Consider the following 27,160-nt stretch of genomic DNA (forward strand, 5'->3'; position numbering starts at 1 on the left):
CATCCGGGTCCAAAACCTTAGCAGTCCCATACTTGGTCAGAAATACTCCTACTGTTGGCCTTATTACTCATTCTACATAGTATGGGCGTTTTGAAGTTATTGACTGTTGCTTGTGGTTAGAGGTCGCACAGTGTTCTGCATCCAGGGGCTGCCAGGTCTTAGAGATGAGCAAGTGCTGTCCTGATCAGCAGCCCCTGGTCTTCTTCCGGACCACCAGGCAGCGTGGCAGTGGGCTAGGGGCACAGACTCTGCCCCTACCCTTGGTCAAGTTCATCCAACCTCACCGCACCTCAATTTCCTCATCCACAAAATGGGGCTAACAGTACCTACCGTAGAGGTTTCCTTATGATGATTAAGTGGATTTATATCTATAGAATGCTTGAAACAGTGCTTGGCAAATAGTAAACACTGTATAAATGCTTGTTGAAAAAGGTGGTTATTCTAGTAAATTAAGGCACAAAGAGAAGAATGAAGGGCTCATCAGCAGTCTGGAACGGGCATTGTCCTTCAAAGAAAGATTGAACGTCTTTTGTCTCGTAACTGCTCCTAGGAAACTACTCAAACAAAAGAATTAAAAGGAGAAATGCAAAAGACAAAATAAGTCATGTCTTAGATAAGGAGTCAGAGAACAATGAAAAGATGGAGTTGTATAGTTTCATAACCACAGAGTTGCTTGGGTCTGTGCATATCTTGATTATGTATATTTCATCAGGATGAAGGGTGGTTGTATTTGTAGAGGAGAGGGGATGGGGTGCCTAAACAAAGTTAACCCACAAAATTGGATATTATGGCGCCCCAAACTGTGTCTGTGACCTGACCCTCACTTTGTCTTTTGGGCCATCATCTGCCAGCTTCCTTTTATTTTCCCTCCTCCCCTCGCCCTAAAATTCTCAATAGCTAATTTTGCTCATTGTTTCTTGGCTATGTCATCCTTCCTTCTTTTTTCTCTCATTATCACTCTTGATACTCTCTTTCAAGTGCCAGCCACTAATCTCACCTGGGACTTTGCAGGTGGCTCTTCTGGTAACTCGATTGCCAATGCAGGAGATACAGGAGACACAGGTTTGATCCCTGGGTCGGGAAGATCCCCCGGAGGAGGGCATGGCAACCCACTCCAGAATTCTTGCCTGGAGAATCCCATGGACAGAGGAGCCTGGCGGGCTACAGTCCATGGGGTCACAAAGAGTCACACACGACTGAGCACACATGCAATCTCAACTACCTTAACAAGCTCCTCACCAGCATCTCGCAGACCCCGCCACCTTCGCCATTTTTCTGTCAAAACCTGTCACTGACTCCCCTGCAATAATGCCAAAACTTTATTAGGTGGTTTTCAAAGTTATTTCCACGTGGGTCGCACTTGCCACGTGGTAGCATCATCTCCCCCGCAGTGGTCCCCCACACACGCATCCTCACTTTTCACCCCGCAGAGCCAAGCTTCCACTACACTCAGGAGGCACTTCCTCCACGCCTTTCCCCACCGAGTGTCCTGTGCCTGGAACTCTGTTCTGATGTGGACCGGAGTCATAAGGGAAGCTTCACTCAGACAGAAACATTGCAGGAGGAGGGTCCCCCAAATTTTGCATCCTTCCCAGGAGCTCAGGATGTGACCTTATTAGGAAATAGAGTTGTGAGGATATTGTTAGTTACAATGAGGTCCTACTGGTGTAGGGTGGGCCCTTAATCAGTGTGGCCAGTGTTCTTAAAGAAGAGGAGACAGGCAGAGACAGCCACACCCCGAAGGAAGAGCCCTCAGTGGAGATGGAGGAAGAGATCAGAGTGATGCTTCTACAAACTGGGGGTGGCGGGTGGCCAGTGACCCTAGAATTTGGAGAGAGGCATAAAACAGATGTTTCCCTTAGTGCTCTCAGAGAGAGCGTGACTCAGCTTACACCTTGATTTTAGACTGTGAGATAACACATTTTTGTTGTTTCAAGTCACCAAGTTAGTGATCCGTTTTTACTGCCGCCCTAGGAAACTAATCCAGCGGGTGTGGAACGCTGTGTTCTCATTGTGAAGTGGAGCGGTGCCGCCCTCTGACCTCAGAAGGTGTGGTGGGGATCAAGTGAGATGAGAGATGCAAGTGTTATTTGACAAGTAAAAGTCTACACAAAGGGTGATGTAAAGTTCTTACCTTCCATAAATCCTTTCATCCCCTTGCATAATCCCTACCACCATACATTGCCGATGGTATGTGCTCAGTAAACTTTTCCAGTGTTTTCTTTTAATTCTTTTAATGTTTTACATCAGCTGTATCTTAAAAGATTCAAAACTTAGACACAAAGAATGCAGTATTCAGACTACTGTCTAGTCATTTGCATGCAGCTTTTACTGTATCTAGTGTTATTTAAGAAAGACATGGTTTGGTTTGTCCAGTTAAATATAAGTAATAGATTACATTATAATATTCTATAGTATATTCATTTCTAATCTACTGTGAAAGAAAGTGAAGTTGCTCAGTCATGTCCAACTCTTTGCAACCCCATGGACTCTAGTCTCCCAGGGTCCTCCGTCCACGGGATTCTCCAGGCAAGAATACTGCAGTGGGTTGCCATGCCCTCCTCCAGGGGATCTTCCCAACCCAGGAATCAAACCCAGGTCTCCTGCATTGCAGGCAGATTCTTTACTCTCTGAGCCAACAGGGAATCCCCTAATCTACTGAGGAAGTTAAATCTCTATGGATTTAAAAATAAGATTGATTTAAGATAAAAATGTTTAATTTATATTCACAAATATGGCTGGCTTTATGCTACTTACTAGAAATCTAATAAATGTATATTTTATTTTAAGATGATTGTTTCAATGGCATTCTTTTGAATGGGCTCATCAATAAATTTAATCAATCAACTGTTCCAACAGTAGAACAAACTTCCCAGTCTTAGTACAAAATAAAATAGTCTCTTGCAGAGAAAAGAAGAATCTGAATACTGGGAGTCATTATTTATGAAGTGAATGAGAACAAATTTCCCTTTTGATACCCAACTTCTATTTAAAGTAAAACAACTAGAATATTATTCCTTCTATATTACTTTTCCTCTAAGACTCATTAAGCAGTTTGCCTGTGCCCGGTGATTAATACAGCCTTATAATAATTCAGCAGAGCTGATGACAGGCCCCAGTTGGAGACAGAAACCACACCTGGGAAGTTACAGGCCACGAGCAGATCCAGGGGGAAAACCCGCGCCTTCTGTCACCAGGCACTCTAAGATGTCCTTGGCAGGAACTGTACTCAACTGATAAATTACTTCTGGGCTCTTAGTGGCATTTATTAAGTCCAGAAGAAAAACACCTATGTAACTCTTAATTGTGTTTAGTATCAATTTGGATTATCGGGAGTCAGGGCAAAAGCTCTGTTTTCAAGAGAAATTCAAATAATATCAATTGGGAAATATAATTGTAAAAGTTGTTCTCTAGAATTAGTGAAGAAGAAAGGTAGTGGGGGTTGGGGAGAGTAATTTCTGGGTAATTTTCATTGGCTCCTTTTGTCCGTATGACATCTGTGTAGAGCAAGTCAGTTAGGTTAAGCTAGGCTGCACAAAGTAACAGAACATACTGCTAAATTTCAGTAGCTAAAGAAACAGTATGTTCACTTAGTTTTCAGGTTAACAGATCACTGCTGGTCAGGTTCAGACGAGGTGGGAGAAGAGAAGGACTCTGGTCTACGTAATTGCAGGGACCTAGGCTAGTGGGTCCCTACGATAGTGGCCTTGCCATAGTCTTTTTTTCAACTGAAGTATAATTGCTATACAATATTGTACATTACAGGTATACAATGTAGCGATTCACAATTTTTAAATGTCATCCTCCATTTATAGTTCTTGTCAAATATTGGCTATATTCCCTGTGTTGTACAATATTCCCTTGTAGCCTATTTTAGGCCTAATAGTTTGTGCCTCTGATTCCTCCACCCCTGCACTGCCCCTCCTCCCTTCCCTCCCTGCAGTGGTAACCGCTGGTCTGTTCTGCATATTTGCATCTGCTTTGTTTTTGTTATATTCAGTACTTTGTTGCATTCTTTTAGATTCCACATATGAACAATATCATCCAGTATTTATATTTCTCTCTCCGATTTATTTCACTTAGCACGATGCCCTCCAAGTGCGTCCAATGTTGCCACAAGTGGCAAAATTTTGTCCTTTTTCGCAGCTGAGTAGTATTCCATGATAAATATATCCCACATCTTTTTTTATCCATTCATCTATCACTGGACACTTAGGTTGTTTCCATATTTTGGCAAATGTAAATACTGCTGCTATGAACATTGGGTGTGCGTGTATCTTTTTGAATTAGTGTTTGTTTTTGTTTTTTTTTTCAAATATATACCCAGGAATGGAATTGCTGGATAATATGGTAGCTCTCGTTCTAGTGTTTTGAGAAACCGCCGTGCTGTTTTCCGCAGTGGATGCACGAATTTACATTCCCAGCAACACTGTATGAGGAGTTACCTTGTCTCCACATCCCCACCAGCGTTTGTTATTTGTCTTCTCTCTGCCAGGTGTGAGGTGATATCTCATCGTGGTTTTGACTTGCCTATCCCTGATGATTAGCGGTGTGGAGCATCCCTTCACGTGCCTCTTGGCTACCTTAGTTTCCTCTTTTTGGCCTCATGGTCCCAGTCATCCACAGGAGGAAAAGACATGGAGGAGGGTACACAGAGGGCTTAGCAGGCCAGGCCCGAAGTGGAACATATCACTTACACTCCTGCCCCTTGACTAGAACTCAGTCACATGGCCGCACTTCACTGCATAGAATTCTGGGAAATGTAGTCCACTGAGTACTCACAAACCAGGAAGTGGATTTTAGAACAGCCGTAGGTCTCTGCAACAACAAAAAAGTGCATACTCCGTGATTATTATGAATGATGATAAGAATGAACTGATTTTGTGTATATGTAATTTCCAAGCAAAAGAAGTCTGATTCACGTCTGTTTCTAAAATAGGACTTGGTCATTGGGGGGCGTATGTGATTAGAATAACGCTGGGAGAAGCCTCGTGTGTAGCTTTTTGCCCTGCTCCTTTCTGCTGTAGGAGACACATTCTACCGCACGCTTATCCACTGAGCCTCTGCCATGGGCAGGGTGATGCTGAAAAAACTGCCTATGGAGCACTGCTTATGTAGCACGGCTGGCTACATAATTTGGGGGTGTCCATGAAAATGAAACTGTGGAAACCCTTGTTCCAAAAGTAGGACAGAGACACTTCTAACTAAAAGGTGGAGCTTTTTCCTTTCTTTTATGGTGTTTCTCTCCCTTAGTTCTTTGTGTGTGTGTGTGTGTGTGTGTGTGTGTGTTTTAATTTTCCCTTTAGTGCTATTCTAAACAAAGGAAAATTAAAATTGTAAATTATTAGCCTGAATTTTCTCATTCATCTTTATATCGTTCAATTTCAACCTAAAATGCAAACATAAGAGCTTCTAATTTATGTGTGAAATCCCTGAAATTGCACACCCGTAGATCATATGTGCATGGGTTTTGTTTCTGCAAGAACAGTGGAAATGCTGCATAAAATGATTTCAGCTGATTTTATTCCACTTCCTGATGCACACATACTGTACCAATATTCTATTTTCAGCTTATGAATGAGTATGGGAGGATGGAAAAGAAAAGGGAGTATGGGTCCCCCTATCTTTCCCTGTTCAGTGTTATCCTTTCCCACTTAGTTGCTGATTAACACGGAGTAACAGGAACAAGAAACAATGTGATAGGATTCTGAGGGCACTCATAGGTCTTAGAATGCCATCATCTTCTTTCTGCATTCAAAGCAAGTCCTAGTTTGAACAGAAAGAACAGACTCTCTGTAACTGCCCTGTTTACTCAGTCTTAAAGGCAAAAAGTTAGGACACTGAAAGATGAACTCCCCAGGTCGGTAGGTGCCCAATATGCCACTGGAGATCAGTGGAGAAATAACTCCAGAAAGAATGAAGAGATGGAGCCAAAGCAAAAACAACACCCAGTTGTGGATGTGACTGGTGACAGAAGCAAGGTCTGATGCTATAAAGGGCAATATTGCATAGGAACCTGGAATGTTAGGTCCATGAATCAAGACAAATTGGAAGTGATCAAACAGGAGATGGCAAGAGTGAATGTTGATTTTTTAGGAATCAGTGAACTAAAATGGACTACAATGGGTGAATTTAGCTCAGATGACCATTATATCTACTGCTGTGGGCAAGAATCCCTTAGAAGAAATGGAGTAGCCTTCATAGTCAACAAAAGAGTCCAAAATGCAGTACTTGGATGCAGTCTCAAAAAAGACAGAGTGATCTCTGATCGTTTCCAAGGAAAACCATTCAATATCACAGTAATCCAAGTCTATGCCCCAAACAGTAATGCTGAAGTAGCTGAAGTTGAACAGTTCTATGAAGACCTATAAGACCTTCTAGAATTAACACCCAAAGAGATGTGCTTTTCATCGTAGGGTACTGGAATGCAAAAGTAGGAAGTCAAGAGATACCTGGAGTAACAGGCAAATTTGGCCTTGGAGTACAGAATGAAGCAGGACAAAGGTTAATAAAGTTCTGCCAAGAGAATGCACTAGTCATAGCAAACACCCTCTTCCAACAACACAAGAGAAGGCTCTACACATGGACATCACCAGATGGTCAACACCGAAATCAGATTGATTATATTCTTTGCAGTCAAAGATGGAGATGCTCTACACAGTCAGCAAGAACAAGATCAGGAGCTGACTGTAGCTCAGATCGTGAACTCCTTATTGCCAAATTCAAACTTAAGTTGAAGAAAGTAGGGGAAATTACTAGACCATTCAGGTATGACCTAAATCAAATCACTAACAATTATACAGTGGAAGTAAGAAATAGATTTAAGGGATTAGATCTGATAGAGTGCCTGATGAACTATGGACAGAGGTTCATTCCATTGTACAGGAGACAGTGATCAAGACTATCTCCAAGAAAAAGAAATGCAAAAAAGCAAAATGGCTGTCTGAGGAGGCCTTACAAATAGCTGTGAAAAGAAGAGAAGCAAAAATCAAAGGACAAAATGAAAGATACACCCATTTGAATGCAGAGTTCCGAAGAATAGCAATGAGAGATAAGAAAGCCTTCCTCAGAGATCAGTGCAAAGAAATAGAGGAAAACAATAGGATGGGAAAGATCTCTTCAAGAAAATTAGAGATACCAAAGGAACACTTCATGCAAAGTTGGGCTCAATAAAGGACAGAAATGGTATGGACTTAACAGAAGCAGAAGATATTAAGAAGAGGTGGCAAGAATACACAGAAGAATTGTATAGAAAAGATCTTCATGACCCAGATAATCACAATGGTGTGATTACTCACCTAGAGCCAGACATCCTGGAATGTGAAGTCAAGTGGGCCTTAGGAAGCATCACTACGAACAAAGCTACTGGAGGTGACAGAATTCCAGTTGAGCTATTTCAAATCTTAAAAAATGATGCTGTGAAAGTGCTGCACTCAGTATGCCAGCAAATTTGGAAAACTCAGCAGTGGCCACAGGACTGGAAAAGGTCAGTTTTCATTCCGATTCCTAAGAAAGACAATCCCAAAGAATGCTCAAACTACTGCACAATTGCACTCAGCTCACAGGCTGGCAAAGTAATGCTCAAAATTCTCCAAGGCAGGCTTCAACAATATGTGAGCTGTGAACTTCCAGATGTTAAAGCTGGGTTTAGAAAAGGCAGTGGAACCAGAGATAAAATTGCCAACATCTGCTTTATCATCAAAAAAGCAAGAGAGTTCCAGAAAAATATCTACTTCTGCTTTATTGACTATGCCAAAGCCTTTGACTATGTGGATCACAGTAAACTGTGGAAAATTCTTAAAGAGATGGGAATACCAGACCACCTGACCTGCCTCTTGAGAAATTTGTATGCAGGTCGGGAAGTAACAGTTAGAACTGGACATGGAACAACAGACTGGTTCCAAATAGGAAAAGGAGTACATCAAGGCTGTATATTGTCACCCTTATATGCAGAGTACATCATGAGAAATGCTGGGCTGGAGGAAGCACAAGCTGGAATCAAGATTGCCAGGAGAAATATCAATAACCTCAGATATGCAGATGACACCACCCTTATGGCAGAAAGTGAAGAGGAACTGAAGAGCCTCTTGATGAAAGTCAAAGAGGAGAGTGAAAAAGTTGGCTTAAAGCTTAACATTCAGAAAACTAAGATCATGGCATCTGGTCCCATCACTTCATGGGAAATAGATGGGGAGACAGTGGAAACAGTGTCAGACTTTATTTTGGGGGACTCCAAAATCACTGCAGATGATGACTGCAGCCATGAAATTAAAAGACGCTTTCTCCTTGGAAGGAAAGTTATGACCAACCTACATAGCATATTAAAAAACAGAGACATTTCTTTGCCAACTAAGGTCCATCTGGTCAAGGCTATGGTTTTTCCAGAGGTCATGTATGGATGTGAGAGTTGGACTGTGAAGAAAACTGAGTGCCGAAAAATTGATGCTTTTTGAACTGTGGTGTTGGAGAAGACTCTTGAGAGTCCCTTGGACTGCAAGAAGATCCAACCAGTCCATCCTAAAGGAGATCAGTCCTGGGTGTTCATTGGAAGGACTGATGCTGAAGCTGAAACTCCAATACTTTGTACACCTCATGTGAAGAGTTGACTCATTGGAAAAGACCCTGATGCTGGGAGGGATTGGGGGCAGAAGGAGAAGGGGACGACAGAGAATGAGATGGCTGGATGGCATCACCAACTCAATGGACATGAGTTTGAGTGAACTCTGGGAGTTAGTGATGGACAGGGAGGCCTGGCGTGCTGTGATTCATGGGGTTGCAAAGAGTTGGACACTACTGAGTGACTGAACTGCACTGAACTGAACTGAGATGTAACACTTACCACGATGTCCGCACCTCGAGGGTCCACCCGAATTCTATCTCCACTGGGCATGAGAAGCCCGTGAGAATGGGCATCCAGAAGGGGCAGGAGGACACATTTTCCTCCGTCCCCTCTGTACACGCACACGTTCCATTGTCCCATCACTCCGATTCCCGAGCACAGACTCAGAGACAGTGTCATTCAGAGTTTGAAGATGAAAACAACACAACATTAAAGGAAACACAAGGCCCTCTGGACCACAGGGCCCTGTGCAGATTCTCAAGGTGCACACCCAGGAAGCCAGCCCTGCTCTGGAAAAAGATTTCCCTCATTGCTTTTGGAAAAAGAAACTGATAGCTTAAAGCAATCAAATTACCAGAGTCATAAATCCATTTCAATGCTAGGGAACTTAGAGACTGAGGTCAGTGATGACACAGACCAACACTATAGTCTAAAGTGCCGAGAACTGTTGGACATGCCCTCAATTTATAGTGACTTTAAGGGGGAAAAAGATTAATGTACATCTTGATTGTAAGGTGCGTCTTTAACGTCAAAAAATCTAATATGTGAGTAAGCTGCTGATGCTAAGTCGCTTCAGCTGTGTCCGACTCTGTGCGACCCCACAGACGGCAGCCCACCAGGCTCCCCCGTCCCTGGGATTCTCCAGGCAAGAACACTGGAGTGGGTTGCCATTTCCTTCTCCAATGCATGAAAGTGAAAGTGAAGTCTCTCAGTCATGTCGGACTGTTCGCGACCCCATGGACTGTAGCCTACAGGCTCCTCTGTCAGTGGGACTTTCCAGGCAAGAGTATTGGAGTGGGGTGCCATTGCCTTCTCCAAAATGCGAGTAAGGGATCCGTCAATTCCTAGCATTTCAGTGTAGCATGTGTTTTCCTATTATGTTACTCCCTCATAATAACAACGGATTAGTGTTTCCCTTTAAAAATTTAATATTTCAAGCATTCAGAAAAATATAGACAGGAAATGAATACCTATATACCCATCAAACAATTTTATCAAATCTATACAGTTTTCCATGTTTATTTTAAAATTCTTAAAGAAAATGGAGAAGGGAATGGCAACCCACTCCAGTCTTCTTGCCTGGAGAATCCCATGGACAGAGGAGCCTGGTGGGCTACTGTTCACGGGGTCACAAAGAGTCGGACACAACTGAGTGAATGAGCACTTAAAGGAAAAAGCCCTTCAGGTAACATCAACACCCTCTGGGGACCCCTATTCTAATTGCATTACCCTTCTTCTCTCCTTGGAGATTTTCTGAAATCAACATTTATTAGAACATATATCCATACCATAAACAATATATTTTCCATGTTTTCATATTTGGTATATATAGAGTAATGGGTTACATATCATTCCGTGATATGCTTTCTCATGCATCATTATTATTTTTGAGATCTGTATGCTACATGTGGTTCCTAGTTAATTCATTTCAATTATTGAAGTATGTATATTGCATAAAGATACCCCAACTTATCCATTTTATTCATCGTCATGTGAAATGTTTCTAACTTTATGTTAAACAATGATTTTGGAAATCTTTATTTCTCTGGATATACATAAGCCAGGGATTTTTAGGGCACACATCTAGAGGTTGGCTTGAAAACTGCGAGCATCTCATCTTTCATTCTTCTTGGTACTTCCAGATGCTCTCCAGCTTACATGCTCCTGGGTGCTTGATGAGAGATGGCCCTCCACATGTTGGCTGACACTTGGAAATGTCAAACACTTTCATTTTTGCTAAACAAATGGGTATAAGGTGATATCTTTTGATTGACACTTACTTAATGACAGCTGAAGTTTAGCATTTTTTTCTTGTCAGCTCATCAAATTTCTCTTCTGTGAATTACCTATTGAAATGCTTTGCTCAGTTTTTGTTGAGCCGTGAATCCTTTCAATTTATTGTATTTTATTGATTATGAATACTACCCCCTTGGTTATATGTATTTCCCGACTTCATTTAATTTTCACCCTTATTCATGAGATCTTTTGCAAAAATAGGAGGATAATTTTAAATAATCAGGTTCATTGATCCTCTCATTGTGATTTCAGGTTTTTGATCTTGATTAAGACAATACTCTTGTATAAGTTTTCCTAAGATACAGAGTTTTGTCTTTCACATTTTAATCTTTATTTCACAATTTTTTGAATGGCTTGGCATGGGAATGTGGTTGTGCAAGTATCGTGTATTGAATGCCTCACCCTGACCCATTGATCTGTTCCATGCCCTCAGTTATACATGCGGCTTCTCTCTACGCATGCACGTTTCCTGCATTTCTTGTTTTAACCACTGTAGGTTTATGTGCCCTCCATCTACTTCCTCAAAATTATCTAACCTGTTCTCCATCCTGTGCTCCTGAGAACCAGCTTGCCAGGATCTATGAAAAACCTTGCTGGGATAATTCTTAGAATTACCTTGAATTCATCATTCAGTAGTGTGTGGGAAACTGACATGCTTCAGTGACTGAATTTTCCATCCGCAAATAGTTGTTGCTGTCCAGTTGCTAAGTCGTGTCTCTTTGTGACCCCGTGGACTGCAGCACGCCAAGTACCCTGTCCTTCACAGTCTCCCGGAGTTTGCCCAACCTCCTGTCCATTGAGTTGGTGATGCTATTATTTAGTTCTTTCTGGATTTATTCATGTTTCATTTTTTTCCATAAAGATTTTGCACAGCTCCGGTTAGTGTAAAGTTCACTTTTAAAAAATACTTTTCTGTTTACTATAATCTTTAGGCTTCTTTTATGACATAATCGAGGTTTATATATTTATAACTGAAAATGTCTTACTACATATTGATTTTTTGCCAGTTTAGGGATTACTGAATGAACTAATGCAAAATCCATTTTCTGCCAACTACACACTTGATTTTGAGTAATTTATTCAGCAAAGTACTTTTTAAAGAGAATCATGTGTGAGGAATTAAAATATCTTAAATAGATTAGAAATGTTCTTATTTCACTCACAGTGCATTCTAGATAATATATCTATAAGTTCAGTTCAGTCGCTCAGTTGTGTCCGACTCTTTGCGACCCCATGAATCGCAGCACACCAGGCCTCCCTGTCCATCACCAACCCCCAGAGATTAATCAAACTCATGTCCATTGAGTCAGTGATGCCACCCAGCCATCTCATCCTCTGTCGTCCTCTTCTCCTCCTGCCCTCAATCTTTCCCAGCATCAGGGTCTTTTCAAATGAGTCAGTTCTTCACATCAGATGGCCAAAGTATTGGATTTTCAACTTCAACATCAGTCCTTCCAATGAACATTCAGAACTGATCTCCTTTAGGATGGACTGGTTGGATGTCCTTGCAGTCCAAGGGGCTCTCAAGAGTCTTCTTCAACACCACAGTTGAAAAGCATCAATTCTTCAGCGCTCAGCTTTCTTTATAGTCCAACTCTCACATCCATATATGACCACTGGAAAAACCATAGCCTTGACAAGACAGACCTTTGTTGGCGAAGTAATGTCTCAGCTTTTTAATATAACTATATAACATAACATATAATTATCATAATATTAAAATGAGTCTATAAATAGCACCTACAGAGAAAGTCTCAAGTATAAAGGCTTTGGACACATCACTGTTTCAGAAGATGAATAGTTGGAACACTGCTCCTGTTTATAGCTCTCCTTTCAAATGCAAGAGGAGGATATTTTTTCACTTGGACTATTTTGAGATGAAAAAAAAATAAGCAAAGAGATTTCATGATAGCTTTAAAACTAGCAGTAGTTTTGAAACATGAAATAGGGAGGTTGTCTGTCATCCCCACTGAAATCAGTGATTCAACGAGCTCCCTTTTATAGGATCTCCCGACACCTTATTCGTGAGTCTCCCCACTCTGCAATGCCACAGAGATTCTGGAGATGAATTTAAATCTCATCACTCTCCATGACCCACAATATGCATATTGACCATAACGTATTCCACCCTCTTGAACATGTTCCCCAAGCTCCACCTCCCTGATCTGTTTTACTGTTTGATCACCAGTCATTAGTGTCATTTTATTTCCCAACCTTCTAAACACAAAACAGAGATTCAGCCTTATCCCCCGATGTTGGTGAATTAACCCACCAAGATCCTAAAAAAAAATTTGTCACAGGATTTTACCTGTGACAGAGAACATCCACGGCTACAGCGCACAGAGCTCCCAGACAGACCCGCTCACCCCATCCTCGACACGCCCCTTGACTCCCAGGAAAGCCCGCCTGCTCTCCTTTACACCCAGGATCTAAATCTATGCTCTGAGTCAGGTGTCCGTCTCCACCCAGCCATGCTTTTAGTCATACCAACAGTAATAGCGTGCATTCATAAAGTGTTCACGCAGGGCCAGAAGCTTCACATGAGCCGACTCATCTAATCCTCACAACAGACCTAAGAAGAAGGAACATATTTTGCAGATGGAGAGATTGAGCGGACCCTGCTGCCGGTAAATGACAGAGCCTGGACCCAAACGTGGCGCCTGGCGCCCTGGCCCCGGGACCCTCTGTACCTGGGGCCAAGCCCTGCGCAGGTTTACGGAGGACCTCATACTTCTCACCGGGACCCAGGAAGGTGCAGGCTATGCTGCCCTTTGAGGAGTGAGGAAGCCTTGGAGCCCAGGTCTCCCTGCCTCAAGGCCTGAGACTGGGGCCATGTGCCCAGAAGGACTGAATAGGTGAAGGAGACAGAGAGCTTGTCAAGGAAGCCACGGAATTAGCACATCCAATGCCAGATACTGCAAACTCAAAGCAAATTGCAGACCTGCCATCAATTTGACAGTAATGTTTTCATAATTACAACGTTACAAACCATGAATGGCGCTCACCTGAATTATAAAGAAGTTTAAGTATTTTCTTAACACTTCAATTTAGATCTGAAAATTTTCCTAATTTGAATACCAGGACAAGAGTCATACATGGGCTTCTGAGGGATAAATGGGAAAAAAAAAACACAAAAACTATTTACAACCATGGATCCATATCTGACACCTCTACCCCCAAATGACACAATTTAAGTTATCAGTATGATAAGCAATCTCCCAGGAAGTCAGTTAGCACTAGCACATTTATTCTTTATCCCCACCTGTAAATCACACCACTTGAATAAAAATGTAGCTGAAACATTAATTGCGATTCAAATACTTGGCTGAACTTGGGTGATTGCTGTAGCCTCTTAAATGACCTCCTAGATCTAACTTTGTTCAGTTCCATGTGTCATTTCTAGAATATCCATCCAAAAATCAGTGTTTTTCCCATAGGGTGTTGATAGAAACATGAGTCTAGAGTCCCAGTCATATCCTGAATTTTCCTTGTGCTGTTTCCCTGTCACTGTCCTGGGACTGCCGTGCAAATAACCATGAACTTGGTGGCTTAAAACAACAGCATGGTGTCCCCCAGTTCTGGAGGACAGATGTTCAACGTCAGTCTCACTGGGGTGCAATCAAGTTATCGACAGATTGCCAGTGGCTGCTGGCATTTCTGTGCTTGTGTCTGCATCACTCCAGTCTCTGCCTCTATCTTCACATCCCCTTTTGCCCTTCAATGCATGTCAACTCCCCGCCGTCAGCTTCTCTCTTATCAGGACACTTGTGATTAAATTTAAGACCCATTGGATAATCCAGGATAATGTCCCATGGTCGTCATCCTTAACTTAATCACATTTGCGAAGACTTTTCTTCCTCATGGGCTTCCCTGGTGGGTCAGCTGGTAAAGAATCCGCCTGCAATGCGGGAGTCCTGGGTTCGATCCCTGGGTTGGGAAGATCCCCTGGAGAAGGCTAAGGCTACCCACCGCAGTATTCTGGCCTGGAGAATTCCATGGACAGTCCATGGGGTCGCAAAGAGCCGGACACGACTGAGCGACTTTCACTTCACTCGCTTCTTCCTCATAAGTTACTGTTTACACGTTCCAGGAATTAGGACCTCAGAAATTTTAGACCATGATTCAGCCTGCTCTACTTCTGTGTGATTTCATGTAAACTGTTCAGTCTCTCTAAATTCAACGTTTTAATCTATCAACTGTGTGTAATAGCAGTATCTGTTCCATAAGGTTGCTAGAGGCTCACCTGAGATAATTTATACAAAGCGCTTAGCACATTGTTTGGCAATAATAAGCTTTCAATCAGGAATAGCCACTCTGTTTCTATATGTAAAATATTCAATATCTTCACATTACTTTGGGGTCTGAATCTGGGTCCAGAAAGCCGGTATGTCCATCATCTGGCCTCAAGAATTTTCCCCACTTTGCCTTTTACTGATATCCTTGTAGATCTTGCCTTCTGACCAGATGTGATGGCTAACGAGTCCCTCCGGCTAGTCTCCCTTGTCTCCTCTCCACACCTCTGTCCTTGCGACTCCTGTCTACATCACAGCCCCTTCCTCCTCGCTGTCCAAACAAGGTCTGTCCTGCCAGGACCAGCTTCAGCTTCCTCCTCTCCTTGAAAGCCTCCCCATCCAGACCTGTCTGGACCGGTCCCTCCCCGTGGGGACCGTTAGAGCTCCTGGAGAGCTTTATCAACTCTGCCCACGGAGGCCCTGCATATTCACAGCCTGGAGCACACAAAGGCATACCAGGCGCCAAGCACAGAGCAAGGATGGATAAACCACAGGAGGGGAGAATTCAAGGAAGTCAGATCCAGGCCCAAAGACTAGATTAACATCTTATCTCTATAGAGCAGAAGCAGAATAGAAACGCCAGGCAGTGGATGGGCCAAAAGCTGCAGGCCTCCAGAGATCCCGTTTATTAGAGCAGCGGTGTCTGGGAGCTAGGCTGTGTGGGGCAGAGGGGAACCGGAAGAGTCTCCCACAGGGTGGAGGTTAGGACAGGCGTGACGCTCAGAGTGAGGGGCCAGACTGGAGTCTTCCACTGCTGAAAAAGTAAATAAAACGCTGGCAGCTGGTGCCTGGTTCTGGATGGGGGCTGAGGAATTGAGAAAAGACGACACAAAACTATGAGCAAGAGGCTGAGTACAGATTGAGAAGGACGGACAGCAGCAGAAAAAAGCTTTATGCTTAAGTCTGCACATGACAGTCTTGTAACACATGAAGGAATCAAATGCTAAAATAACAGTCAACAAAAGAAAACGTTGGAACATATAATCATTCCAGATTAAACTAAACTTATGTAACGGTATGAGAAGGGAGAAAGTGAGTATATTCTGGATGTATGAAGAAGTAAACAAGATAATCACAAATTTTAAAGAAGTTATTTTTAGAAAAATAGAAAAGCCGAAATAAATACAGCTGGATGTGAAGAAGAAGGAAGTTATGAATTTTGGGTACATAAAGTGGAAAGCTTTAGAGAGATTATGAACTTTAAACTAGAACATTAAAGAAGAGATTCATGAGTTGAAAGTTATTACAAATGGAATTGTATCTCAAATTGAGATAGATTAACTATGAAAATCCCACTTAGATGTATCACGAGAAAACTGAAGACCATTAAAGGAAACAAAAAATATTTAGGACCACAGGGAAGGACTGAGCACCACGAAGCAACATTTGGGCTGACAGTGGAATTATCAGCAGTAAGGGAAACAAGACAGTGGATCAATATCTTAAAAGTGTTAAGAAAAAATACCTACCTTAAGTTTTATACACAGCTAAAATATCATTCAAGAGAGTAAGGATGAAATCAAGACAATTTCACACATACAAAGACTGAAAGAGTTTGTCAGCTCTACTTAACTTCATGTAAAATTACTGTTAAAGTTAAGTGTATCAGCAAGAAAAATGAACCCAAAGCTCAGATTAAGATAACAGAAATAATGTCAAGTGATCAAACATTAGTAAGATTCATCAACTGTTGGCTACTTAAAAAACAAACAAAAAAAACCCCCTAAAACTCCACACAACAGTGGCACAATATTAGAGGAGTTTGAGAGTCTGGTAAAGTCTACCAACACCTTCCCAGAATATGTGGGAGGAAGGAAGGAGGGAAAGAACTAAGGAAAAATGAAAGGAAAGAAGGATCATGTAGGAAGGAAGGAATAAAGGAGGGAGGGAAAGAAGGCAGAAAAGAGGTGATTAGTTATCTCACTCTGTGTGTGTGTGTGTGTGTGTGTGTGTACACACACATGCACAAGGTGAATTGTGTCCACCTGTTTGCAATCCAGTGGCCTGTGGCCCACCAAGCTCCTCTGTCCATGGGATCTCCCAGGCAAGAATACTGGAGTGGGTTACCCCTTCCTATTCCACGGGATCTTCCTAACTCAGGGATCAAACACTCACCTCTTGCAACTCCTGCGTTGGCAGGCAGATTCTTTACCACTAGCGCCACCTGGGAAGCCAGTTATCTCAGTCAGTGTCCGTCCAAGTGCTTTCGACCTGTCAGATTGCACGTTGATGGATTGACTTATTGATTCATTTGCTCCTTCAGTCAATCGCTTTCTCACTTATTCACTGTATAAACCTTCATTCAATGTGTGATCTGTTTTGGTAACACACGAGGTACCCGATACTGTGGAAGCCCTGCTCTTCATGAGCTTGCCATGGTACAGAAGAGGAAGAAACACTTGGGTCCCATTCTGGGCCAAACAGAAATCTGTCGGAAGGCAGAGGGTGGTGTGGGCTCCTCCCTGAGGCCTGCAGCCTGAGAGGTTGGGGGGAGGCGCCACAGGAGGCTGGGAAGCAGCCACATGGGGCTTCTCGCAGCCACAGAGGGTCCCCGCACAGGGGCAGGGACAGGATCGCACCCACCTGGTAAGTGGATACTGCATTAAGTTGTAGAGAAGGAATTGGAGGTAGCAGGACCTGGGTGGGTAAGTGGGTGATGCAGGGGACATAGGGCCTGAACCAGGGTAGGATCCAGTGTGAGTGATAAAGCAGGAGGGAGCAGCTGGCCTGGGTGACCTCTGCACGGGGTGGTCCCGGGAATGCCCGAGAAGAGATTCTGAGAGGAGAGTGGGGGAACCAGGGGGTTGGAATTAAAGGAGGTTTCTGAGCAGGCATTTAGTTCAGCTCCGCCGCTCAGTCATGTCCGACTCTTTGAGACCCCATGGACTGCAGCACGCCAGCCCTCCCTGTTCATCACCAACTCCCGGAGCTTGCTCAAGCTCATGCCCATTGCGTCAGTGATGCCATCCAACCATCTCATCCTCTGTCGTCCCCTTCTCTTCCCACCTTCAATCTTTCCCAGCATCAGGGTCCTTTCCAATGAGTCAGCTCTTTGCATCAGGTGGCCAAAGTATTGGAGTGTCAGCTTCAACATCAGTCCTTCCAATGAATATTCAGGACTGATTTCCTGTAGGATCCACTGGTTGGCATTTCCAGTCGGTAACTGTGTATCAGTTTCTAGAATGGTAGCTTTTAATTCTTTCCGTTGATCATGCACTTCATCTGTTAAATTAAAATTGTGCATGAAAAACCAGCAACAGCACATATGTAATTATAGACACTATAAATATTATTATAATAATGTAAAATAGTAACATACTGTATATAATAAGTAAATCAATGGACAAATGTTTGTATGATAAAACCACAAAGGTAAAAATGCTAAAGGATGATAGCGAAAGAAAATATAAGTATTATTCTCCTGTACCCCGTTCGTTTGGTGAGTTCAAGGCCGTAACACTGGGGACAGGTTTCAAGTATGAAATACACAGAGGATCTGGCCTGCAGAGGATCTCTCGTGACAGGAGACGGGTGCGGGCGTGGAGAGGCAGGCCCCCTCCCAACCTTCTTCCTTCTCCTCTGCACCTGCTAAAGCCTATGAAGGTAACTGAGACCTTCCGGGCCAGCTGGGAGCCTTACTGCTCTTACCTCTACACCGCAGTGGTTTCTGGCATGATGGCCGCGCCTTCTCCCCACCTTCCTTGAGAACATTTTGTGAAAAGAATCTGGAGTCTGAAGCCCTGGATTTAATCCTCACCTTGAGCTCTTCCACTCTACAATCTGGGACAAGTGACTCGACCACTCCGAGCCTCAGTTATCTAACTCATAAGTAGAGATTATGTATTTGTCACGTATATTATATATATAATATATCCACATGTATTTTATGTGCAATATGTATTCACATATATTACGTATAGCATGTGTAGTATACACCATAAATCTTCACACATATAATGTATGTTTACATATATTATATATGCTATGCATTATATATCATAAATTTCTCACATATATAGCATGATTATATGTTAAGGATTAAATGAACCAGTACATACAAAAGTGATGTGTGAGCTAAAATTAACATTTCCCATGATGTATTCTTCACTGTTGCTCTGGTAGCAAAGATCCCAAGCAATGCAGTCTGCATTTTCTGTCTCCATTTCCCATCAACTATAAATACCATGTTACTCCCTAAGGGTCCAGAAGCACTGACTCTGCAATCATTAGGTTACCTTTTCCTGTTCTATCGGGAGTGCTGATTTTCAACTGGGAAAGATTTTCCCTCCCAGGGGAGTTTTGGTTGCTTCCCGGCGAGGGTTGGGCGGTGGTACCGGCATCTAGAGGGTGGGGGCCAGGGATGGGGCTGAGCATCCTACAGTGAACACACAGGATGGCCCCTCACAGAACGTGTTAAGTGTCAGCTGTGTCCAGGTTGAGACCCTCCCTTGAAGTGTTAACCCATCTCCCAAACCCACGTCCCCAGGAATAATCTGCCTGTGCTTGAGTGCGATGGAGAGAGAAACTGACAGGGTGAAGGGCATGGCAGTCTGACCGTTAGACTTGCAGCTTCTGTGCGAGGCACTTCCCTGCTTTCAGAGAAGCCCCTGGTCAGGCCCTGGGCCCCTTGCGGAGGAGACGCTGACACCTGCTGGTGAGCAGACGGGAGAGCTGAGTCTGCCGGGCAGGACGAGGGAGGCAGAGGGCAGCTGGCGCTCTGTCTTCACTTATTAAGGTTACCTTTCTGATGTGCATTAATTCTCTGGTAGTGGAAACTCTAAAATTGGTGAACTTCATTTATGGGTAAGTAGCATAAGTTCTCCTTGCTTTCCTTCTACCTTTTTCTTCTCCCTCTGTCTTGTTCTCTGACCCTAATGCTCTGACATTTCTGCGAGGAGGAAAACCCTCTGTAGCCAATCTCTGTTCTTACCTTGTTCTTCTCCATCTCGCAAGTCCACGTGTAGCGCCCACTAGTGAGCAGCAGAGGCCATCTACGGCCTTGTTTCCTGTTTGGAGTCCCCAGGCTTGGTCTTCACCATTTCCCCCATCACTGCCGAATAACCAGTCAGCACGAACGACTGGGATATTCTCCTTCCCACCCTCGGTCGCTCACCCTGAGGCGTTCTGTTGATTTCCCAAAACAGAAATTGAGTTGATCATCTGAATTGTGAATTATCCAGTCTAATGGCATGGAAATTAATAAAACAAAGTCGTGAGACTACCATCTGTCTCAGAGTTATCTACTTGTAGATGTTTATCAAGCTAAGGAACTTGCCATATGTGTAACATATTGTCTGAAGGCAAGGAAAATGTCTACTTTTTTCTGGAAAACCCCAACATTGTATTCTATGTTTTTGTTCCGTGTTGTCAGACCACCTTCTCTTCTTGCCATGGGTGACTCAGATAGCTACCTTCCATCTCTCTGAATCAGCTTTTCGTAATAGCAATTCAAAAGGTCCCGTTTACATAAGGTGTTCAGCCTCATTCTACAAAGGGCCTGGAAACATCTTTCAAGACAAATCTGTTCTTCTGTTTTGCCTTACAATCTAACCTGTTTTTAAAATGCCTTTTCAGAAATAATACGATGGAATTTTTCTGCCCGTGGCTTTTCTCCAAACATCTCTAATTGCTTTGGAGATAATATTCCATTCATTTTCACAATATTCCTCTGAAAATGTAGACAATATTATGCCACCTTGCACATGGTCACAATATAGCTTGTGGGAGTTGGCTGACTCTTTTTTCTCTGTGCCTCTTAATTGCTCATCCCTTTCCCATCTTGTCAGTCCACGGAATGTAGTTAATTCTCTTCTGAATACCCTGAATAACTGCTAACTGCAGTTTCATCCTTTATGAAACTCGGTCTCATCTCCCACAAGGGTTCCTTGAGAGTGTCTTGTCTTCCTTCATTAGCCTGTAGGTTTAGAATCCGTGCCTGACACTGCACTCAACACAGTTGAGCGTACAGAATCGGAAGGGTGCTTAAGATTTAAGTGAAAGGAAGGCCTGAGGCTTCCCTGGTGGCTCAGTGGTAAAGAATCTGCCTGCCAACGCCGGAGACACGGGTTCGATCCCTGATCTGAAAAGATCCGTCATCCTGCAAGAGCAAGTAAGCCCATGAGCCACAGCTATTGAGCTTGTGCTCTGGAATCTGGGAGCTGCAACTATTGAAGCCAGAGCACCCTGGAGCCCAGGCCCCGCAACAAGAGAAGCCACCGCGGTGAGAGGCCGAGCCCTGCAGCTGGAGGGCGGCCCCCACCCCCCACAACTGGGGGAAAGCCCGTGCCAGGGTGAAGACCCGGGACAGCCAAAAGTAAGTAAATAAAATTATTAAAAAAAAAAAAAAAAGAAGAAAGGGCCATGATCACTGCCAATGGGTACGTCGTTTAATGTATTACAAAAAACACACTTGTATATGTTAGGTAGTTAGAATAGGAAACAGGAGTCCAGAAGGGCGGTGGCTAAAAGACAAGGAAGGGAAAAGCCCGTGAAAATAGAACAAAGGAAGGTCCGAGGATCAGAGTGAGGACCTCAGGTAGAACAAACAGCACTCCCGGCTAGCCCAATTTACATAGGGCAGGCCCAGGGGGAGGGGGAAAAACACATAAAAAGAGGAGCCAAAGGGCCGGGGGTCTCTCTCTCTCTCTCTCTTCGAGCCTTTTGGATCGGCATGCCCTCACACCCCGAGGATGTATTTTCCTTATAAAACTGATCTGTCCAAGAACTATAACACAGACTGTCCAAGAGCTGTGACGCGCCAAGGGCTTTATCATCCATCGCTTCAAATCTTTGCTGTGACAAGACAGAACCGAGGAGAATACGCTCCCCTGACTTATACTTACTTCTTGAATGCGGAAAGATGACGAATAAAGCCGTACGTACTCCTCAAGGCCCAAATACATCCCGCCTCCTCTCAGGAGAGTCTTCAGCAGCCACCGTAGATATGGACTCACGCCTGCATTTGAGACTCTACACTGCTGCTCCCTAAGTGTTGTATGCATCTTTTTACTCGCCATGGGGCCTGACACTGTGTCTTCTTTACAGCCTGTGTGTTTTAGTTCCTCAGTCACGTCCAATTCTTTGTGACTCCATGGACTGTGCTCACTAGGCTCCTCTGACGGAGGAATTCTCCAGGCAAGGATACTGGAGTGGGTAGCCATTCCCTTCTCCAGGGGATCTTCCCGACCCAGGGACTGAACCCAGGTCTCTTGCATTGCAGGCTGATTCTTTACCGTCTGAGCCACCAGGGAAGCACCTTCTATACAATAGGATCTGGCTCACGTTCACTGTTTGGTTGATACCATCGGAAGTAGGACATTAAGCAGAGGAGTGAGTCAGCTTTCCTGGGTCTCTCCAATGTATGTATGTCATTAAACTTTGATATTTTTTCCCATTTAAAAGGAAATTAATTAAGCACAAAGTTTACTCTTGGGGGAACAGAGATCCCTAACTACTATCCACCTGCAGAAATGTTAGAAATTTGTACTGAGTCATAGACTATGATAATGTGAAGGGAGTGGGTAGCCTTTCCCTTCTCCAGAGGACCTGCCCAACCCAGGAATCAAACCCAGGTCTCCCAAAATTGCAGACAGATTCTTTACCAGCTGAGCCACAAAGGAAGTCCGTTATTCTTACCAGACCTTTATTATTAATGCTTTTAAGCACCTTGAGTGTTTTGAGCCTCTGTGGCCACTAGAGGCAGCTTCTTGAGGGTGGTATTCCTATCAATCACCTTTGTACCCTTCAGCTGAAGTTAGGACAGTGTCTGACGTGTATCATGCATTTTCTGAATATTTTAAAATTTTTCTTTTATTATACAGTTCATTAAATTTGGTATGCTAAAGGACAGGTCCAACACACTTTCCACTGAAAGGCGTTATCCTGGGCAGGGTATAATATGCACAAGCCAAATCAGGCCTTCTTGGCTGTTAGCATCTCACACAGGAAACATATCTTCTCTGGCCAGAGAGTTGTGTCCAAGGCCACCGCCCGTCTCTTTAGAGCACCCTGCTTTCTGGAGTAACCAAAGGATAGCACCTCAAAAACGCATAGGCTCCTCTGAGCTTCAAATGGCAGCATACCCAGCATTTAAACACAATATGACACGCAGAATATGTAAATTCCAGTGATACAGCTTTTCTTTGCAAAAAAAAAAAAAAAAAAAAGCCCTCTCCCGCTCCCCTCCAACTCTTTTTCTTTCAGTTTCAGCTGTGTGTGCTATCTGTGTTTGGGGATGAAAGATTAGAGGCCCAACAGCACACAGACCTCCCAGCCGTCCCGCACACTGGAAACGTTTTGTGCTTTCCCCCCGATGCAGTCTGTCCATGCAATTGTAATTAGAGACGGCAGTGCCGCCCATAGGAGGGTAAGAGATTCAGAGGTCCGGCACCCGTCTGAACCTGCTGCCCCACAACTGACCGGCGAGGGCGTGCAGGGACCCCGGAGCAGTGAATGAATGTTTTGTGGAAAGTCTATGGCCGGAAAAAGTGTCCCTGATGTCATGTTGAAAACTGCCAAGCCTTGCGGGAGGAAACTGTGCAACAACCGATTGGATCTGTTAGGAAGGAACGACTTACAACTCTGCCAGCCCTGTTGGCTTCCTTCCCCTCCCGGAGGGTCCAGGAAGCCTTCCCCCTTCCTCTTCCCCCTCCCGCAGGCCCTGCATCTTACTCCTCACCTCCACGCCTTCCAGGGGAGGGGATGCTCCTCCCCAGCTTCCCGCCCGCCAGACCCTCCTGCCCCCTCTGTCTGCTCCACCCTTCTGCACCCCCCAATCAGGTCTCCACTCTGAAAACCTACCTGCGTGGGGCCTCACCCTCCCCAAACTTCTGTCTTCTTAAAGTGAAGAGGCTCAGTCGTGTCTGACTCTTTGCGACCCCCATGGACTGTAGCCCCTCCCCGGGCTCCTCTGCCCATGGGATTCTCCAGGCAAGGATACTGGAGTGGGTAGCCATGCCTTTCTCCAGGGGAATCTTCCCGACCCAGGGATCGAACCTGGGTCTCCCGCACTGCAGGCAGACTCTTCACCATCTGAGCCACCAGGGAAGCCCTCTGTCTTCTGAGGAAACTTCAGGTTTTCTCACTTTCCATTGCTTTTCCTTCCACTCTGGGGTGCACCTTTTCCGGAAGCGTCTCTCACTCTGGCTGCTCCCAGACTGTTTCCCTTCCTGACCCCCTGGAAGGTTTGCCTGTTTGCCTGTTTGCTGCGGCCTCCACGGAGGTTCTGGGTCCCTTGAGAGAAGTAAAGCTTCTTTCCCTTTCCTCTGCTCCTCCTCCGTCTCTTCCCTGCCTCCTCCCTCACCTTCCTCGGTCATCTCTGCCCGGATTCCAGAAAGTTCCACAGCCACTGACGGCCTGGAGGCACCTGTTCCAGCACACCCAGAAATGCCCCCTCTCATGTGTCCCGAACACCCCCACCACCACCGCCCCCAACCTGTGGTCACCAGAAAACTCCATTTCCATTTCTCTAGAAGGCACGGGAAGACCCGGGACTCCAACCTCCCCGGAACTCCCCACCCATCACAACATTTGAAATCAGGAGATTTTCCATCTCGCCTCAGTCTTCTGGTCTTGCCGTGGTTCCGTCCCTCCTTGTTAGACGCCTGTTTCAGTTGGTTTCTAACTGATAATCAGGCTGCAGGCGTTCACCTCCCTTCCCCACCCTGGGTCCTCGACCCTGCAACTGACAACGTCCTTCAGACCACTCAGGACCCCAGAGTAGCCCCGGGTCTGGCAGGCCCTGGGGTCCACCAGCCCTCTGAAAACGTGTGATCCAGGCTTTGTGCCTGGGGCTCACCACCTGCTCACAAGCACAGACAGTGCTTCCCTCGTGGGGCTGGTGGGAGGATTAAATCAAGTCACCAAGTGTGTGTTAGTCACTCAGTCTTGTCCAACTCTTTGCCACCCCATGGACTGTAGCCCACCAAGCTCATGGGTTTTCCCAGGCAAGAATACTGGAGTGGCTGCCATGTCCTCCTCCAGGGGATCTTCCCGACCCAGGGATCAGACCCAGGTCTCCTGTGTCTTCTGCGTTGCAGGCAAATTCTTTTACCATCTGAACCACCTGGAAAGTCCAAAAGTCCCCTTAGTCCTGCCTGAGGGTGCTCCCCTGGAGCTGAGTTGGGGCGCCCGCCGGGCTGGGTCCTAGTAAGCCGTGAGTGCACGTGGCCTCCAGCCTTCCTTCCCGAGGCTGTCTCTCATCCAGTTTGCCACCCCTCCTCTGGCTCCTTATCTCCTCTGCCAAGAATGTCCTGCCCCTTGTCACCAGGAGTTATACTTCAAGGTCAACTCAATGTCACCTTCTTAGGGACTGCTCCAGGCTCACATCGCCCTCCTCCCACCCCCTCAAAGGGAGGAGCTGGTAGAATTATTTGCTCGCTCTGTGTCCTAGTGGTGCTTGGGTCAGGATGCAATGCAACTCTCATAACGACAGTGTCATCTCTGCTGCTGGACGGTGGCCTCCAGGACTGGAATCTGGACTCAGCTGTCACGAAATCCCCTAGGCCAGTGAATGGTATGCAGTAGGTGATATATTGAAGGCAGGAGGAGAAAGGGACAACAGAGGATGAGATGGTTGGATGGCATCACTGACTTGATGGACATGAGTTTGAGCAAGCTTCAGGAGTTGGTGATGGACAGGGAGCCCTGGCGTGCTGCCGTCCATGGGGTCACAAAGCGTCGGACATGACTGAGCGACTGAACTGACTGACTGAGGTGGTACATAACTATTGACTGAATTAAATAGTTTAAGTTATAAATTTAGTGAAAGTCAGAGCCAAGGAGCATATTTTTCTGCTGGGTTTTGATTATATCACTATTTGTTTAGGATGATAGCCTATCCTGTAACTTGAAAAATCAATTTCATGTCTTCTCTTAAATAATGATTTTTAAAAGTTAGAATCTCTTACATAAGATTTACATATATCAAATAGTCTTATTTTCTAAGAGAAATCTTAATGGAACAATACATGGGTTTTTGAAAATTTTCCTGCATCCCAAAAAAGACGTGAAAACTGAAAACTGCTCAATTTGCTTTAACATAGCTGCAATTTGATAAATATTTTGGACGTTTATTTGCAAAAGAATATAAAGAATCTTTATTTCAAAGCCGTGTTTGGCAGAGCTGAAATATCACCATTGTATTCCCCCAGAATGCAACATTTGTTGTGCTGGGTTGTTGGTGTTGTCTCTTAAATTCCTTGCTCTTTAGGCTTTTGTTTAATTCTTACGCTTTTTTAATGTGGTACCAAGGAGAAAATGTGATAGCAAATTCCATGGTGTAGAACGGGCTGCCCTCCACCCTCCCTCCCCACCAACACACACATAATGATGTCTGCATATGTTCTAATCCTTATCCACAGGGTTTTGTTCCAGGCCTGAAAAAGACAGCCTCCCACGGAACAAATAAGCTCTCCAAAGGATGTGTTTTTCTTTGGTGTTCTTGAAGATTAGCACGTATCTGTGCTGTGTTGTATGGTATTGCAGAGAGGCATTTTATTATTTGTCCTAAATAGGAAAATGTGCAAAAAAAAAAAAAAAAAAAAAAGGGTTTGCTTATTCCAGATGCAATTCTTTCATTTTACATAAGTCAGCATCAGTAGGCAGGAATTCAGTCACATGAATAACTTTATATTGAAAATCATAAATAAAATTTGAGTTCACTGCTAAAACTTACCCTTTGGTATAAGGAAAATGACATATAGAAGCCTTAATTTTTCTTAACTTATTATCAAAACTGTATTTACAGAATGGAGTATGAAATGAAATCCATATGTCAGAAATTTACAGATATGTTATATAACAATATTCTTCAAAATGAATGTGTAGAAAGTCATGTTTATACTTTTGAGCCCTTAAAATCTTCTCCCAAGTATTTCTTTTAAAATGCACCATTTTTCTTTGTAGTTTAGTTTTGGTTTCTTTGGTTTAATGATGGCTACCTAATATTCTTGCCACTTAACGATGGCACTTTCCAGCTGTGTGTGGAACTTTACATTTAAGTACCAATTTGTGATGAAAGAACGCTTCCAACTCACTTCTCATCAGCATTAGAGGTCTTAGCAATTGCCAATTATTTTTCTAAATTACCTATTTTAATTAAGTAAAATATTGTGAATTTAAGATTATGAAGTGCTCAAGTATTATTTTATCTCTAACTAATTAATGAGGGGAAAAGAGGAAATGATATTAGGCTACAGTAAGTGACTGTTTGTAGAAGAAAATGCCTCTGTGG

General features: G+C 44.0%; 1 protein-coding gene across 2 annotated transcripts in view; it reads left to right on the forward strand.

Moving 5' to 3' along the window:
• PACRG (parkin coregulated) overlaps positions 1-27,160 on the forward strand; it is a 505,425-nt gene that overhangs the window by 321,335 nt on the left and 156,930 nt on the right. The window lies entirely within an intron of this gene.

Source organism: Cervus elaphus, chromosome 26 (genome assembly GCF_910594005.1).
Source record: "Cervus elaphus chromosome 26, mCerEla1.1, whole genome shotgun sequence".
NCBI lineage: Eukaryota > Metazoa > Chordata > Mammalia > Artiodactyla > Cervidae > Cervus > Cervus elaphus.